Genomic DNA, 17,469 nt, shown 5'->3' on the forward strand with positions numbered 1-17,469 from the left:
TATTTGAACAGGTTACTGTTTAGAGAAGAGAATGCGCACTTAAATAAAACAGGGCTGGGAGTGGTGACTTGCACATGTAATCCCAGTGCTTTGGGAAACTGAAGTGGGAGGACTGCTTGAGACCAGGAGTTCAAACCAGTCTGGGCAACGTTTGCAGCCAAATTTTTTAAAAAAAATTAGCTGGGCATGGTGGCATGTACCTTAAGTCCCAGCTACTTGGGAGGCTGAGGCAGGAGGATCTCTTGAGCTCAGGAGGTCAAGCAGTTCACTACTGCACTCCAGCCTGGGCGACAGAGCGAGACTCTGTCTCAGAACAAAATAAAATACTAAAATAAAATAAAAATAAAATATGATAACTGCTACACAGACTTGGGGAAGGCTTCACAGAGGTGAAATTCACTGTGTTGGCACAGTGTCTTCAAACTTTTCACTGAATTCTGTGTGTGTGTGTGTGTGTGTGTGTGTGTGTGTGTGTGTATTAGGAGGGCTATGGAGTTGGGTGAGTGGAGACACACCCTAGATAAGATTGGTTAAGGTAGGTTGTCAGAAGGACCTTGTTTGCCTTGATAAGGAGGAGTTTGAGCATTATATTTTAGACAATGGTTATCCATAATAGATTTGCAAATAGAGGAATAACATAATCAGATTTACTTTTGTTTCTTTTTAAAAGAAAGTAAAACTGAAACTGAAGAAAAGTCCCCTAAAATGAAATGCCAGATAATCCAAAATTCCATTATAATCATTTATAAACAGGTTTTAGGGGATTTCAGTCCTCATTCCACATCTTCTTTTTTTTTTTTTTTGAGACAGAGTCTTGCTCTGTTGCCAAGGCTGGAGTATAGTGGCACGATCTCGGCTCACTGCAACCTCTGCCTCCCGGGTTCAAGCAATTCTCCTGCCTCAGCCTCCTGAGTAGCTGGGATTACAGGCACCCGCCACCATGCCCAGCTAATTTTTGTATTTTTAGTAGAGATGGGGTTTCACCATGTTGGTCAGGCTGGTCTTGAACCCCTGACCTCGTGATCCACCCGCCTCAGCCTCTCAAAGTGCTGGGATTACAGGCATGAGCCACCACGACCGGCCTCTCATTCCACAACTTCTGAGATCCGTCAGGACTACCAAGTCAGGCCAAGGCCCAAATGTTGACTCTGATACTTGGCATGAAGAATATGGAATTTTAATCTTCTTCAGACTGTAAAAGAAAATCTTTTCCTATATTAGCTCAATACAGTGTGTAGTCAATGACGGAGTTATTAGTGAAATAGCTTCTTCTACAGGCTGACCATTTTAATGGTGTTTTATATAGCCTTTCCTTTTTGGGGACAGAAACATGAAAGTGCGGGCAGTTTACTTTGGCTGATACCTGATAATTTCATTATGGTAGAATCCTGAATAACTTGCCTTGTTCATTCTTTTAATTATTATTTACATATTTTCTTTCAGTTCTACAATATTGGTTTTTAACATTAAAAGAATGTTAAAATTCGAGACCATTATAAAAGACTATAATGTCTTTTATAGTTCTCTCCTCTAAAGATAACTTCCTTATATTATATTGCTTAAACTAACACATGTAATTAGGTGGTGCAAAAGTAATCTCGGTCTTTCTCTCTCCTTCATTCCTTCCTTCCTTCCTTCCTTCCTTTCTTTCTTTCTTTCTGTCTCTCTCTCTCTTTTCTATCCTTTTTTTTTTTTTTTTTTTTTGAGACAGTTTCACTTTTACTGCCCTGGCACGATCTCGGCTCACTGCAACCTCTGCCTCCCAGGTTCAAGCAATTCTCCTGCCTCAGCCTCCGAAGTAGCTGGGATTACAGGTGTGCGCCACCACACCCAGCTAATTTTTTTGTATTTTTAGTAGAAACGGGGTTTCACCATATTAGCCAGGCTGGTCTCGAACTCCTGACCTCAGGTGATCTGACTGCCTTGGCCTCCCAAAGTGCTGGAATTACAGGCGTGAGCCACCATGCCTGGCCTCTTTTCTTTTCTTTTTTTTTCTCCACCCAGGCTGTACTGCAGTGGCGGATCCAGCTCACTACAATCTCTGCCTGCTGGGTTCATCCAATTCTCCTGCCTCAGCCTCCCGAGTAGCTGAGATTACAGGCATGTGCCACCATGCCTGGCTAATTTTTTTTGTATTTGTTTTTTTAGTAGAGACGGGGTTTCGCCATGTTGGCCAGGCTGGTCTCAAATTCTGCCCACCTCGGCCTCCCAAAGTGATGAGATTACAGGCATGAGCCACCAGGCCCGGCCATTTTGGCTATTACTTTCAATGGCAAAAACTGTGAGTACTTTTGCACCAACCTAATAGAGGTATATTATTCTGTAGCTTTTGTTTCTGATTGAACATCTCAGATAAAATAGCTCACATAGATAAACTTAATGGATACAGAATATTAGACTTCATGAATAATTCTACTCTGGGAGATTTCCATTGTTTCCAGTTTTTCACGTTACCTATAATATTTCCTTAGGATATGATTTTTTTTTTTTTTTTGAGATGGGTTCTCGCTCTGTTGCCCAGGCTGGAGTGCAGTGGCATGATCTCGGCTCACTGTAGCCCCCGCCTCCTGGGTTCAAGCAATTCTCCCACCTCAGCCTCCCGAGTAGCTGGGATTACTGGGGCATGCCACACCACACCAGGCAAATTTTTTGCATTTTTAGTAAAGATGGGGTTTTACGATGTTGGCCAGGCTGGTTTCGAACTCCTAACCTCAGGTGATCCACCCACCTCAGCCTCCCAAAGTGCTGGGATTACAGGCATGAGCCACCACGCCTGGCCAGGATAAGATTTTAAAAGTAGAATTTCTGGATCATACTAGAGCATCTTGAATTTTAGTATATGTTGTCAAATTATCCTCTACAGTTTTGGCACAAATTTGTATTCCCACTTACAGAATATGAGAGTACCTGCTTTAGCAAATACTTGCCAACATTAAGCTTTTTCTCTCATTTTTGTCTTTCCCAATATAATCGTCAAAAAGCATTTCAGTGGATTAACATGTATGTCTTCATCTGTCATCAGGTTAAACATATTTTTATAAGTTTATTAACCATTTATATTTCCTTATTTGTGAATGTCTGTTGACAGTCTTTGTCATTTTCTATTGGTGTTTTGCTCTATTGATTTGTAAGCCCTTTTTCTCTATATGTCATATGTGATCAAGTAATTTTTTCTCAGTTGGACTGTAATCCTTTGAATTCATTTATCATATGTTTTCTTTATTATTTGTAAGCAGGCAGTCAATTTATCAGCCTTTTTCTTCCTTCATTGGTTACTTCTTCCTTGACTAATTCTAAAAGAAAAGTATTACATACATTCACCTATTATATAGGTCACAACACAAACACATCACATAAACACATCAAACATAAATTCCGACATAAAAACTATCATTCTTTTTTAAATCTATTTTTATTTTCTTACTTTTTAATTTTTGTGGGCACATAGTAGGTGTATATATTTATGGAGTATATGAGATACTTTGATATAGGCATGCAATGCGTAATAATCACATCAAGATAAATGGGGTATCCATCACCTCCAGCATTTATCCTTCTTTTATGTTACAAACAATCCAATTATGCTCTTTTAGTTATTTTTAAATGTACAATAATTTATTGTTGTCTGTAGTCACCCTGTTGTGCTATCAAGTACTAGATCTTTTTTTTTTTTTTTTTTTTTTTTGAGACAGAGTTTCACTCCTGTTGCCCAGGCTGGAGTGCAATGGCGCGACCTCGGCTCACTGCAACCTCCGCCTCCTAGGTTCAAGCGATTCTCCTGCCTCAGCCTCCCAAGTAGCTGGGACTATAGGCACCCACCACCATGCCTGGCTAATTTTTGTATTTTTAGTAGAGATGGGGTTTCTCCATCTTGGTCAGGCTGGTCTCGAACTCCTGACCTCCGGTGATCCACCTGCCCTGGCCTCCCAAAGTGTTGGGATTACAGGTGTGAGCCACTGTGCCCGGCCCCAAGTACTAGATCTTATTCATTCTATCTAAATATATGTTTGTATCCATTAACCATCCCCACATCTCTCCCCCTTCCCCACTGGCTGCCCTTCCTGGTCTCTGATAACCATTTTTCATTCTATTTCCATGAATTCAGTTGTTTTAAATCATTCTTGTTGTTGTTATTGTTGTTTTTTTTCAATAATCCTGTCCTCTCACTCACCTACCATCCCCTTCTATCAGCCCTTTAAAGGAATCCACTATATTTTCAATTCTATAGTGACTCTTAAAGAGATTTTGGAAGTTCTTAGACAGGATTACATATATTTAGGATGACAATTAAATTAGCAAGTATGGCCAGCTTTTATTGATCATCAAAATGTACAAGAACTAAAACAATTGAAAAATTGTTGTATTTTTGAGTAATTTTCTAAATATATTTAAAGAGAACACTATATATGTTTAATTTCTATTAAAACTGCTTTCTTAGTGCTTACATATGATACAAACAAAAAAAAGTTCAAATGTTGTTTGGATTGTGGTGGTAGAGTTATCTTGGGGGTTAGAAAATCCCTAACCCAGCTACTCAGGAGGCTCAGGCAGGAGAATCGCTTGAACACGGGAGGTGGAGGTTGCAGTGAGCTGAGATTGCACTACTGCACTCCAGCTTGGGCAACCGAGTGAGATGCTGTCTCAAAAAAAAAAAAAAAAAAAGAGAAAAAGAAAATGCCTTTTTGAATACAGACCTCCTGCTAACATGCATAATTTTCTGGATAAAGGAAGCTGTCATTATTTTCTTGTATTGAAGTGATACAGATGATGTGCTCCTTAGCTTATCACATGTTTTAGTGTTAAATAAAATTTGGTTTCATCTGCAGATTTGTAAAATAGAAACAAACAGTTAACACATTAATCTAAAGGAATGTCTTCATTTTAATAACTTCAAAATAGTTTTGAATTATGTATTAACTTACATTTTAATCATGCATAATAGGAAAGCTGGATGAAGCTTATTAAAATTATTCCTTGACATATTCAATGATAAAAAATACATGCTTTTGTGATTTTTCTGAAAATACTTCAAATATATTCAAATATCCAATTTTAAGCAGTAGAACTAAGGCTGTATAGCTGTGGTCACGCATTTACGAAATCCCTAAAACAAATTTCAATTTGTATTATATTATTTCAGGAATTAAGCACAGTTAACAATGGTATCAGACTCACAGCAGATGACATTACCTTTGCAGTTTTCTAAAAAAGAAGGGAGCAACACCAACCTTATCTCTTAAGGTTGAGGAATTCCTAACAGCATAAGTCATAATGAAGAGTATCAACATCCTGAGGTGACACATTCTTTAGCCAAAACTCTGTGGGGATTTTCAAAGTGGGGAATTCTTTTGTGTCTTTGAAACCAGGCAAATCAAAGGAATTTATTTTAATCTGGCTTAAGTCCAGGCCAGTGAGTGGCACTAATAAGGAACAAACACATTAGCACCAAAAGGAAATGATCATTAGAAAAGAAATCTTAATCTGTCCATAGCCCACAGGCTGAGATCTCCAAAGCCTTGTCACGGGACTTTAAATGTAAAAATCACATTCAAATGTGTAAAATGATAATGTACAAGAATATTTACATGTGAAAATTGGTGGTTTATGTGCATAATTGGTTAGCTGAATACCTTTTTGTTGGGAGTAGGGGGTGGAGTTCTCTTAGGAACTCTTGAGCTTGTGAAAGAAAAAGGAAGAGAAAAGTTTTATGTGAAAGCACTACATTTAAGAGTGGATTCATTTTTCAAATTGAAAGTTAAATATTAAGTTCTGACAATTAAGTAAATTGGTTCTGATCTGATTTATTTTAATGGTGGTTCTCTAATTTCTGGTTTTACTTTCTGGAACATCAAGAATATTGAGAATTAAAAGAAGGTGGGAAAGAGTGACAGGACAGGAGTAACAGAAGACATTAAATACCAGACTTTAACCCTCCAGTATCCTAGGGTTGGAAAGGAGAAATATTGTGAGATAGAAGTGAGAAGTTGGTAAGGATTTCTGAATATGTGATAACTGCTGGGGTTATCAAAATAGTCCTAGCAAAATGGGTTTATAGTTTTCTATTCTAGAGAGTTCCTTGAAATGTCATCAGATGTATATTTACTAATTTTTTCCATTGATAAAAGGATTTGGCTATCATCCTAGAATATAATGTGTTCTACATTAGCTATTGAGATGTAGTAAAAGCTGTTTTCATACATTTTTTGTAAGGCATCCTCCAAGTGATTCAATATCTGCAGTGCATCAGGAAAATGTGGTGATTAATATTGCATGATGTAGAACACGAAGAGCTCTTCTTTCAAGGAGCTACCTTAGGCAAAAAACAAAGTTTTAAAATCTGGAACTGAACGCCACCAAATGTGCCTATACAGACAAACATGCTTACCATGTAATAATGGTTATACAGCAAATTAAAGTGGTTATTGTGGGTTTTATAGAGTAAATATGGCACAAATGAAAAATCAAATTCAGGGTCCTCAAGCAGTGGTAGATGTAATTCAGTCTTGTTAGACTTGAGCCTGCTATGGAAATGTAGAGAACATCCTCATAACAAGCCTAATGGAACATATTTCTTTTAGGAATGTGAGTGACCTGGTGTCCTTAATTCCTGGAGAGGTCTAGCTCAATGACATATTATTTTCACCTTTACCTGCTTTTTTTCTAGCATGCTTTATGTTTATCTTATGTTAACCTATAAGGCTATGCTAATTTTATGCACAGACAGCACATTCCTGTTTGACCTTATTTCCCTTCCTCTAACTCCTGCAGCTGTTGGGCCTAAAGTTCCTCACAGTGTAATTTTGTGCTGGATGTGGTCTGAGGATGGATGAATCCAAGATACTCAAATACATATTTTATGGTCCCCTGAGGCAAGGCAATTGAAAACCACTTGATTGAAGGACATTTTGAAACACACCCATGCTTTTAAAATGCTTTGAATTATTGGAAACAAGAATTGCAGATATTCAACTTAGTAAACAGCAGCTGGAGGTAGAGATTGTCCTTTAAAATAAAGTCAGTGGACGGACCTATGATTTTATTTATTTATTTATTTATTTTGTAGATGGAGTTTCGCTCTTGTCACCCAGGCTGGAGTGCAATGGCGCAATCTCAGCTAACTGCAACCTCTGCCTTCCGGGTTCAAGCGATTCTCGGGCCTCGGCCTCCTGAGTAGCTGGGATTACAGGCGTGTGCCACCACGCCCATCTAATTTTTTTATTATTAGTAGACACAGGGTTTGGCCATGTTAGCCAGGCTAGTCTCGAACTGCTGACCTCAGGTGATCCACCCGCCTCGGCCTCCCAAAGTGCTGGGATTACAGGCGTGAGCCACCGCGCCTGGCCTGACCTATGATTTTAAGTCATCTTTGATCAAGCATGCATCCTTCTATGCTACCTGTACATTGAGCAGTCATCACCATTTGTAATGTTACCAGTGATCTCATTGGTAAAGTATGGGAGGAAAAGCCTGAGTCTCAAGAGTAACATGCATGTAGGGGTTTCAAGTCTCTGGTGGGAAAAAATGTTTTGAATGACTTTGTACTCAGGCATAAAAATAGATCCATAGATATTAATGGCAATCACTTGTTTATGGACCCAACTTTGGAATTTTGGGAGGAAAGTTATATTCAGAAAATGTATGGAAACTCATGAGCTCTTTACTCCAAACTTTTTCAGAGTCAGCAGTCACCAACCCTGGAGGGCTTATGAGAGAGATGGTCTCCTACTGAATAGTTACTGGATTGAGAACAGTCACAGCAATGTTTCCTAGGATTGTACCATGATGTTTGTGGAAAGTGATAGATAATAATGAAGCAAATTTTAGACATTGAGATTTATCATAGAACATAACAGTTGCTAAATTTTGGGATTATCTAGCTGTAGGTAACTTTTTGTTTTGTTTTGTTTTGAGACAGAGTCTTGCTCTGTCACCAGGCTGGAGTGCAGTGGTGTGATCTTGGCTCACTGCAACCTCCGCCTCCCAGGTTCAAGCCACTCTCCTGCCTCAGGCTCCCGAGTAGCTGGGATTACAGGCGCCCACCACCACGCCCAGCTAATTTTTGTATTTTTAGTAGAGACGGGGTTTCACCATGTTGGCCAGGATGGTCTCGATCTCCTGACCCCATGATCCGCCCTCCTTGGCCTCCCAAAGTGCTGAGGTTACAGGGGTGAGCCACCGCTCCTGGCATCTAGCTGTAGGTAACTTCTAACACATTTTTTTTTCATACTTTTTTTTCTTCTGAGACAGGGTCTCTGCTGTCAGGCTGGAGTGCATTGGTGCAATCACAGCTCACTGGCTGGGTGCAGTGGCTCACAACCGTAATCCCAGCACTTTGGGAGGCTGAGATGGGCAGATTGCCTGAGCTCAGGAATTTGAGACCAGCCTGGGCAACATGAGGAAACCCCATATTCATGAGAATCGCTTGAATCTGGGAGGTGGAGGTTGCAGTGAGCCAAGATCGCCCCACTGCACTCCAGCCTGGGTGACAGAGTGAGAGCCTGTCTCAAAAAAAGAAAAGAAAAGATTGTAATATTGTATTTTTACATACCTTTTCTATGTTTAAATATGTTTAGATACACAAATACTTACCATTGTGTTACACTTGCCTACAATATTCAGTATATATATATATAGTAACATGCTGTACAGTTTGTAGCCTAGGAGCAATAGACTATACTGTTATGGGAAAGGGGTCCCGATCCAGACCCAAGAGAGGGTTCTTGTATCTTGTGCAAGAAAGAATGAGAGGAGAGTCCCTTGAGTAACGTGAAAGCAAGTTTATTAAGAAAGTAAAGGAATAAGGGAATGGCTACTCTATAGGCAGAGCAGCCCCAAGGGCTGCTGGGTTGCCTATTTTTATGGTTATTTCTTTCCTTTTTTCTTTTTTTTTTTTTTGAGACACAGTCTTACTCTGTCATCCAGGCTGGAGTGCAGTGGCGCAATCTTGGCTCACTGCAACCTCCACCACCTGGGTTCAAGCAGTTCTCCTGCCTCAGCTTCCCGAGTAGCTGGGATCACAGGCACGGGCCACCATGCCTAGCTAATTTTTGTATTTTTAGTAAAGACGGGTTTCACTATGTCGGTCAGGCTGGCCTCGAACTCCTGACCTCAGGTGATCCATCTGCCTCTGCCTTCCAAAGTGCTAGGATTACAGGCGTGTGCCACCATGCCCGGCCTAGAAGATTTAACAAGGTACAGAAACGGAACAAAGAAGGAAGCAGCCACCTCTCTGGTAGCTATTTAATGCATCATCATAACCCAGTTTTCCTGCTTCTCTATCCCTAAATTCTTATGCTACATGGTACTGTCTGCAGTCCCCAAAACCAACCCCAACCTCTCCCTCCAAGGAAATGTGGCAGTGTAAAAGGTGACCAGGCTTGCAATGTGAAGGAAAACTGCTAGCATTTACAATGCCATATACCAGCAGCAAGTGACCCGTGAAAGAGAAGAAACACTTGGCCCTGAATTTTTAAAATATAGTAGCACAGTTAACAGCACTGGAAATCAGAAAGCTGCAGTCCAGTCCTGGCTCAGCCATTAACTAGCTAAAGGACTAGGCAAATATGTAAATCCATGAGGTTAGACTAAAAGGCGACTTAAGGCACTGCCCGTTTGGTGATTCTAGAACTTTTCATAACAGACTTCACTAAGTTCAAAGAAAGAAGATATCATTGTGGGCAGGAAATGTCAGGGAAAACTGTGTGGAGGAGCTGTGGATTGGATTAGGCCCTAAAGGATGAGAAGGATTAAGTAGCAGGAGGGAAGGGATGGAATTGGAGGGGGAAGGGGGAAGCCGAAGAAAACAGCTTTAACAAAAATGTAGGAACAGGAATGCACCCAGAGATATGCTAAGGTGTAGAGGGAGTTCCCACCAGATGGCAGAGATCTTATCTCTAAGGTAGGAAGTGAGATCCAGCTGCATAAAGAATCCCAAAGGAGGTGTTAAGGACTTAAGAAGTGGGGGAAAATTTTGGACCATTTCTTATAGGGGATGTGGAGGATGTGCTGGAGTCCCAACAAGGGATGTTGCAGCACAGCTGGGAAACCCTTTTAGTGTAGCCTGTGAAATGTTAGTGAGTTGATTTTACTGATTTTACTATCAGTACAAAGAATAGGGAGAAAATAGCTTGGAGCATGCTCTGGTGTTTTTGCTAGCATTCCCAGGACTTATTAACCAAGGGTAAATGACCACTGAAGCCAGTAGTTCTTATACACATGGCACAACCTGATCCCCACTCCCAGAAATTAGAGGTTTTTTATGAGAAATTCAAGGGAGCAGGGAGTCCATATTCTCCACTGGACACTGTGTTAGGAGGCTCACTCTGGGTTTCTTGTCCTCACTGGATTACTAACATCACTCTCTGCTCTTTACCATGTGCTTCAACTCCATAAACCCTCCTTGAGAGATGTGAGTAGATGCCTGTGCAGAGCAAGCACTCCACTCACCCAGTCGCTGGGCTGGGGCTGAGGAGGAGGCAAGAGAGCAACTCTGGGGCATTAAATGTTAAGCAGCAAGTGCCTCTGCTTTCTAGTTCAGTCCTTTTTCTCCCCCTCCTCAGCTTTTGTTTTTTGTCTTTTAGAGACAGGGTCTCTCTCTGTCTCACTGGCTGGAGTGCAACAGCAGAATCCCGGCTCACTGCAGCCTTGATTTAGTAACTGTGCCTACAGACACATGCCACCAGGCCTGGCTAATTTTTTTTTTTTTTAACTTTTTTTGAGACAGGGATCTGTTGATGTTGCCCAGGCTGGGCTCAAGCAGTCTTCCCACTTCTGTCTCCTAAAGTGCTGGGATCACAGGCCTGAACCACTGCACCTTGCTCTTCTCTCCCCACCTCTTTGTTTGAGAGTCTCTTTCAGTTGCCCCAGCTGCAGTGCAGTGGAAATCGCTGCAGCCTCCAACTTGTAGGTTCAAATGATCCTCCTGTCTCAGCCTCCTGAGTAGCTAAGACTACAGGCATGCGCCACGATACCTGGCTAATTTTTGTATTTTTTGTAGAGAAGAGATTTCATCATGCTGCCCAGGCTGGTCTTGAACTCCTGGGCTCAGGTGATCCTCCCACCTCAGGCTCCCAAAATGCTGGGACTACAAGTGTGAACCTTTGCGCTGGCCTCCCACTCTTCTAAGCAACACCTCCTGGCTATGCTGTCTCTATGACCACCGCCCTTCATTTCATGAATATGCTGTTCAGGAACCTGACAATAAGTCTGGTCTCTCCCTCTTCCCAGGTCTCCATCCCATATTATTTTCCTCGAGCCTCAGGCCATTTCCTTCAGAGAGCACATTGGTGCCTCCCAAAGCCTCACTAAGGTGCTTCTCCCGGACTCAAAGAATGAGTCTTGCTTCATCTGCTGATATGGAATAAATGTGCAGGCAGGTGGTAGAAAGAGTTTTGGAGAAATCTCCAAACCCATAGATATTACAGTTGAGCGGACTAGATAGCTGGATACATATACAGCCATGTGTCACTTAACAATAGGAATACATTCTGAGAAATGCATCATTAGCAATTTCATAATTGTGCAGACACCATAGAGTGTACCTACACAAACCTAGGTGGTAGAGCCTACTACACACCCAGGCTCCATGGTATTGTCAGAGGCATTTGAACCACAGCAACTCCATCTTGAACAGGGGCTGCATAAAATGAGGCTGAGACCTGCTGGGCTGCATTCCCAGAAGGTTAAGACATTCCTAGTCACAGGGTGAAATAGGATATTGGCACAAGATATGGGTCATAAAGACCGTGCTGATAAAGCAGGTTGCAGTGAAGAAGCCAGCCAAAACCCACCAAAACCAAGATGGCCATGAGAGTGACCTCTGGTTACCCTCACTGCTACACTCCCACCAGGACCATGACAGTTTACAAATGCCATGGCAATGTCAGGAAGTTACCCTATGTTGTCTAAAAGGGGAGGCATGAATAACTCACCCCTTGTTTAGCATATAATCAAGAAATAACTGGCTGGGCATTGTGGCTCATCCCTGTAATCCCAGCACTTTGGGAGGCCAAGGAGGGTGGATCACTTGAGGTCAGGAGTTTGAGACCAGCCTGGCCAACATGGTGAAACCCTGTCTCTACTACAAATACAAAAATTAGCCAGGCGTGGTGGCACATGCCTGTAATCCCAGCTACTTGGGAGGCTGAGGCACGATAATCACTTGAACCCGGGAGGCAGAGGTTGCAGTGAGCTGAGATTACGCCAGTACACTCCAGCCTGGGCCACAGAGTGAGACTCTGTCTCAAAAAAAAAAAAAAGTGTGTATATATATATATATATATATATATATATATATATATAATTGCATGGGGATATATAAAACAGCTTTCCAGTTGTTCACAGGTTCTCTCTTCCACTAGACTGTGAACAGCTTGAGGACAGGACAATTACTGTGGCATGTCCTCTGCCTGGCAGAGTAATTAGTCCCCAGTTAACATTGGTTCACCTGCACTGAAGCCAAAGCCCCTTTCTGGGCCCCGGTTTCCTTTTGCCATAAAATAAAATATTTGCACCAGATGATTTCTAACATCCTTTCCAGTTCTAACATCCTATGGTTGATCTGAAGCTTCTTATAAATCAAAAGCAGAGGTAGCAAACTGTTAGCTTGTGAGCTGAGTTGGGTCCTCGTTGTTTTTGTTGTTTGTATTGTTACGAGTTTTTTTTTTGGGGGGGAAGGTGTATTATGTTAAAAACTTTTAATGAGTTCCGGGGCTAAAAGTCTTCATATTAAAGTACAGATTTTTAGCTTATCTCCAAAAAACAGGGCCCACTGAGCCTGCTTTCCCTCAGGCAGCCATTGGCTAGAGCACTCTCATGTGGCTGCCACCTGCAAACTCAATTTAAGGTCCCTGTTCCCCCATCTCCAGGCCACAGTATATATTAAGTTTATAATCCCTGCTCTAAAGTTGCCCAAGAAAACTTACTAGAAAGTGAGGCAGTAGAAGGGAGAGTGAGGGGGTCATGTAAAGACAAGAGTGGAGATTTGAGGAGATGAAATATTGGAAGAACACATTCTAACCTAGTAACGGTGGTCACCCCTAGAAATAGAGACACGGGAGGAGGGAGAAAGATGAAGATTTTTTTACTTTTTTACCTCAAACTCTTATATCCTAATAATCCACCAGTTAGGAAAATCCCAGATGAAGACTTGAAGGCATATCATCTTAGAAGTAGCTAATATTTATTTTGCCAGGGTTTAAAGTCTGATAGTGGACCACTGTATATGCCTTGTGGCAAGAATGACTTCCTGCCCTGCTTCCGCACCTCAATCCTGCCCCCCTCCAATCCCCTGGGCCCCATCATTAATTTATTAAAGAAACTGGATTGTCCTGTGTCAAGTTTCACATTCTGGATATGTCTCATTGCTTCCTTGTGTTGTTTAACTTGTTTCACTGTCCTGCCACATACGTTTTTAAAGACTGAATTATGACCTTTCCAATGAATTAGTTAACTGGTAAGGGCTTCATGGAACTATTGTTAGTTGGCTCTGTATTGTCTCACGTGTCCATGTGAAGAGACCACCAAACAGGCTTTGTGTGAGCAACAAGGCTGTTTATTTCACCTGGGTGCAGGCAGGCTGAGTCTGAAAAAGGAGTCAGCAAAGGGTGGTGGGATTATCATTAGTTCTTACAGGTTTTGGGATAGGCGGTAGAGTTAGGAGTAACGTTTTGCGGGCAGGGGTGGATCTCACAAAGTACATTCTCAAGGGTGGGGAAAATTATAAAGAAACTTCTTAAGGGTGGGGGAGATTACAAAGTACATTTATCAGGGTGGGGCAGAAACAAATTACAATGGTGGAATGTCATCAGTTAAGGCTATTTTCACTTCTTTTGTGGATCTTCAGTTGCTTCAGGCCATCTGGATGTATACGTGCAGGTCACTGGGGATATGATGGCTTAGCTTGGGCTCAGAGGCCTGACATGTATCATGCCAATAATAATATAAATGTTTTCTTTTTTTTTTTCCTTAAGCAAGTCAAGTGAAGCAGTGGGAGTGGAGAAGGAACAAAGAAATCTGTAACTGGTTATAATCAATTCGTCGTAAATACCACTGCACTTGGACTACCCTTATTATTATTATTATTATTATTATTATTATTATTATTAAGACACAGTCATTGGCTGGGTGCAGTGGCTCACACCTGTAATCCCAGCACTTTGGGAGGCTGAGGCGGGCAGATCACGAGGTCAGGAGATCGAGACCATCCTGGCTAACACGGTGAAACCCCGTCTCTACTAAAGATACAAAAAATTAGCCGGGTGTGGTGGTGGGTGCCTGTAGTCCCAGCTACTGGGGAGCTGAGGCAGGAGAATGGTGTGAACCCGGGAGGCGGAGTTTGCAGTGAGCCGCCGAGATCACACCACTGCACTTCAGCCTGGGCGACAGAGCGAGACTCTGTCTCAAAAAAAAAAAAAAAAAAAAAAAGACAGAGTCTCACTCTGCTGTCCAGGCTGGAGTGCAGTGACTTGATCATAGCTCACGGCAGCCTCAACCTCCTGGACTCAAGTGATGGAATGGTCTTCTAATGTCAGAAGGATTGAGTTTTGGCTTTGTTTTCCAGAACTGAAGCCTGAATTAGAACCATTTACTCCCCTTCTTTCATGCAACTCTCAGAACATTTAAGAGGACAACTTGAAACAGGAGGATCATTTATTCCTAGGAGTTCAAGGCCAGCCTGTGCAACATAGCAAGATCCCATCTCAAGAAAAAAAAATGCAAACAAAAAACAACAAACAAAGAAAACAGCCTAGCTCATGGGGATAACATGGAGCAAAAGGATCTGTTGCTCAATCCTTCAACCTAGTGTGTTATTGAATTTCACTTTACAATACACTGTGTTCTCTGACGTAATTTATTTGACAATATTTATCTATATGACAAATTAGGCCATTAGGGTTCAGTGGCTCATACCTGTAATCCCAGCACTTTGGGAGGTCGAGGAGGGTGGATCACTCAAGGCCAGGAGTTTGAAAACGGCCTGGCCAACATGGCGAAAGCCCATCTCTACCAAAAATACAGAAATTACCCAGGCATGGTGGAGGGCACCTGTGATCCCAGCTACTCGGGAGGCTGAGGGAGGAGAATCACTTGAACCCAGGAGGCAGAGATTGCAGTGAGCCAAGATCAGGCCACAGCACTTCCAGCCTGGGCAATAGCACGAGACACAGTCTCAAAAAAAGAAAAAAAGACAAATAATTTCTTGTCTATAAAACAAAGGTAGGCACGTTTATTTATTTTTATTTTTTTGAGATGGAGTCTCACTCTGTCACCCAGGCTGGAGTGCAGTGGCAGGCGCCTGTAATCCTAGCTACTCGGGAGGCTGAGGCAAGAGAATCGCTCGAACCTGGGAGGAGGAGGTTGCAGTGAGCCAAGATCGTGCCACTGCACTCCAGCCTGAGTGACAGAGCAAAACTCCGTCTCAAAAAAAAAAAAAGTAAGATTTACACTTTCTCTTTTATTTAACAACTATAGTGAAATAGAATGAACTCAAATTGTGGTTTTTCTTTGCCAATGAAGAAGAGTACAGTGAAGCCTGAATGTAGGAGTCAGTGTCAGAATGCTGTAGAATTGTGTGTCAAAACACATACTTTGGAGATTTATCCTTTCCTGGTATCTACTTGGCAGGATATGAGGGTTGAAGCACTTGGCTCTCTCAGGTTGAGCATTATAGGATACAAAATCTAGCTGGGGTTTATGATTTCACCAGTTCAGTATTGTTGGTTCGGAAATAATTTGGTTATCAATTCACGTAGAACTAACTAATCAGGCTTTGGGGGAATAGATTCTCTATAATTTATAAGATACTGCTTTATAACCCAAAATGGCAATCAATTTATTAGTGGTGGGATTGTGTCTTTCCAATGTCTAGAATAGTAATGTTTATCTGGTATCCAAGTACTTGCTAAACCAAATTAATAATCCACATGTTACTTGGGAGAATTGGTTATGTACATAGGGAGTTATCTGTGATGGAAGCTGAGGAACTATGAAAGCTTTATGATTATGAACACTCGAGTAAGAGATTTTTTGAGCTTGGCTGGAAAAATATTGAAAAATTAGATCTTGTGGCTCATGCGTGTGATCCCAACACTTTGGGAGGCCAAGGCGGGTGGATCCCCTGAGGTCAGGAGTTCGAGACCAGTCTGGCCAACATAGTACAACCCCATCTCTACTAAAAATACAAAAATTAGCCCTACATGGTGGTGGGCATCTGTAATCCCAGCTACTCAGGAGGCTGAGGCAAGAGAATCGCTTGAACCCGGGAGGCAGAGGTTGCAGTGAGTTGAGATTGCGGCATTGCAATCCAGCCTGGATGACAGAACGAGACTCCATCTCAAAAGAAAAAGGAAAGTTAGATCTTAGGAAATTTTCCTAGAACTCATGAGTGCCATTACTTAAAAAAAAATTGTTCTTACATCACCCTGTAATTCCCAAATTATATCATTTCTCTCAATGACAGCAGTGTCTTTTCTTTTCTTTTTTTTTTTTTTTTGATACGGAGTTTTACTCTTGTCACCCAGGCCGGAGTGCAATGGCGCAATCTCGGCTCACTGCAACCTCCGCCTCCTGGGTTTGAGTGAGTCTCCTGCCTCCGTCTCTCGAGTAGCTGGGATTACAGACGCCCGCCACCACGCCCGGCTAATTTTTTTTTTTTTTGTATTTTTAGTAGAGACGGGGTTTCACCATGTTGGCCAGGCTGGTCTCAAACTCCTGAACTCAGGTGATCCACCTGCCTCCCAAAGTGTTGGGATTACAGGCGTGAGCCACTGTGTCCGGCTGACAGCAGTGACTTTTCTCATCAGTAACTGTCAAACAGTATTAACAAAAGTCTACATTGATGAATCACCACGTGCTAGGCACATTTGCAGGTATTTTACACACATTAATTTATTTGATCTCATAAGAATCCTGTGAGGTGAGAACTAATATAATCTCCTGTTTTATAGATGAGGAATTAGAAGCATAGAGAATTAAAGTAGTTAACTTTTGGACAGTTTATCATTTATTTAATAGGTAATCCATGGTTTATGGATTATGAGTTCTTGTAAATTGAAATCATGAAGCTTTTGACTCATGAATATCTTATACTTCACTTTGACTGCTGGATTTTAGGGTGAATCTTTTGTGTTTGTAGTCATGTCATTATAAAACAGGAATAAAGAAAGGCTGTGGATTGAGAAGCGCTATACGTAAAGGAGAAAAATGTAAAAGCCTTCTTAATTTTGGGTTGTAATCCTTCTAAAGATGGATTTTTTTTTTTTTTTTGAGACGGAGTCTCGCTCTTGTTTCCCAGGCTGGCGTGCAACGGCGCCGTCCTGGCTCACTGCAACCTCCACTTCTCGGGTTCAAGCGATTCTCCTGCCTCAGCCTTCCCAGTAGATGGGATTACAGGCATGTGCCATCACACCCGGCTAATTTTGTATTTTTTTTAAAATAGAGCCAGGGTTTTTCCATGTTGGTCACGCAGGT

The 17,469-nt window shown here is 41.7% G+C and overlaps 1 protein-coding gene across 2 annotated transcripts in view; it reads left to right on the forward strand.

Annotated features, from left to right (window-relative positions):
- Positions 1–17,469, forward strand: part of ANK2 (ankyrin 2) — a 685,755-nt gene that overhangs the window by 41,511 nt on the left and 626,775 nt on the right. The gene's annotated exons all lie outside the window — the stretch shown is intronic.

Source organism: Pan paniscus, chromosome 3 (genome assembly GCF_029289425.2).
Source record: "Pan paniscus chromosome 3, NHGRI_mPanPan1-v2.0_pri, whole genome shotgun sequence".
Lineage (NCBI taxonomy): Eukaryota > Metazoa > Chordata > Mammalia > Primates > Hominidae > Pan > Pan paniscus.